This window comes from Morone saxatilis, unplaced genomic scaffold (genome assembly GCF_004916995.1).
Source record: "Morone saxatilis isolate NCDOM2014 unplaced genomic scaffold, NCSU_SB_2.0 Contig18, whole genome shotgun sequence".
NCBI lineage: Eukaryota > Metazoa > Chordata > Actinopteri > Moronidae > Morone > Morone saxatilis.
In genome coordinates this window covers 728029-728764 of record NW_023339740.1, presented here as the reverse complement: position 1 = coordinate 728764, position 736 = coordinate 728029, and the positions used below count along the sequence as shown (strand labels likewise).

The 736-nt window shown below is 46.2% G+C and overlaps 1 protein-coding gene across 1 annotated transcript in view; it reads right to left on the bottom strand.

Moving 5' to 3' along the window:
* The window catches only part of LOC118328056 (calcium-dependent secretion activator 1-like), a 55442-nt gene that overhangs the window by 23274 nt on the left and 31432 nt on the right, over positions 1 to 736 (bottom strand). The gene's annotated exons all lie outside the window — the stretch shown is intronic.

The following is a 736-nucleotide window of genomic DNA, read 5'->3' as shown; positions in this document are numbered from 1 at the left end:
ATATGCACACACACACAGACAAACGAGGAAACAAATACGGATAAGGTTGAGGTGGGGGGGGCTTTAAATCTGACTGCAAGACATTATGCACTTTGGACAATGGGCTTGTCTAATCCTACCTGCTCTGCTTTTCAGAGCCCACCGCTGGCCTATTCTAGCTCAGCAACCAGGACCCATTGATGACGACACTCAATTACCATAGTAACTCACACAGTAGGTCGGGATGCCCCCCACCCCCACCCCACCCATCCCTCCAAGCTCCTTGCTCACCTTGTCACCCAACAGCAGGACTAAGCTTGACTCTCGGAGAACAAATAAGCTTTTCACAGGAGGTAAATGGGGCCCAGCATCTTGCACCGGATGACGTCATCCCCGAGGCCGCGTTCACACTAATGTGGCTAAATGCATCTTTCCTCCCTGACCTTCTGTCTATGCTAAGCTGGCATTTCCACTGCCAAAACTAGAGCTTTTCACACATAACAGGTTAATATGTTTAAAAACTGTTGAAGCGTGGATGCTAACATACAGCTGAGATTGGGTACTCCCACAGAAACATTAAGGAACCAGCTTTCTGTCGTCTGCAGTTCAGTGTATGTCAGTATATCTTGTCACACACTACAGGTGTCATGTTTAATGACTGATAAATAAGCTCTTGTCTCACACTTTAATTCAACACACCTATCTAATTAACTCTACAGTAGCCTCAAATGTTCATACCAAACACTGGCTCTAGATA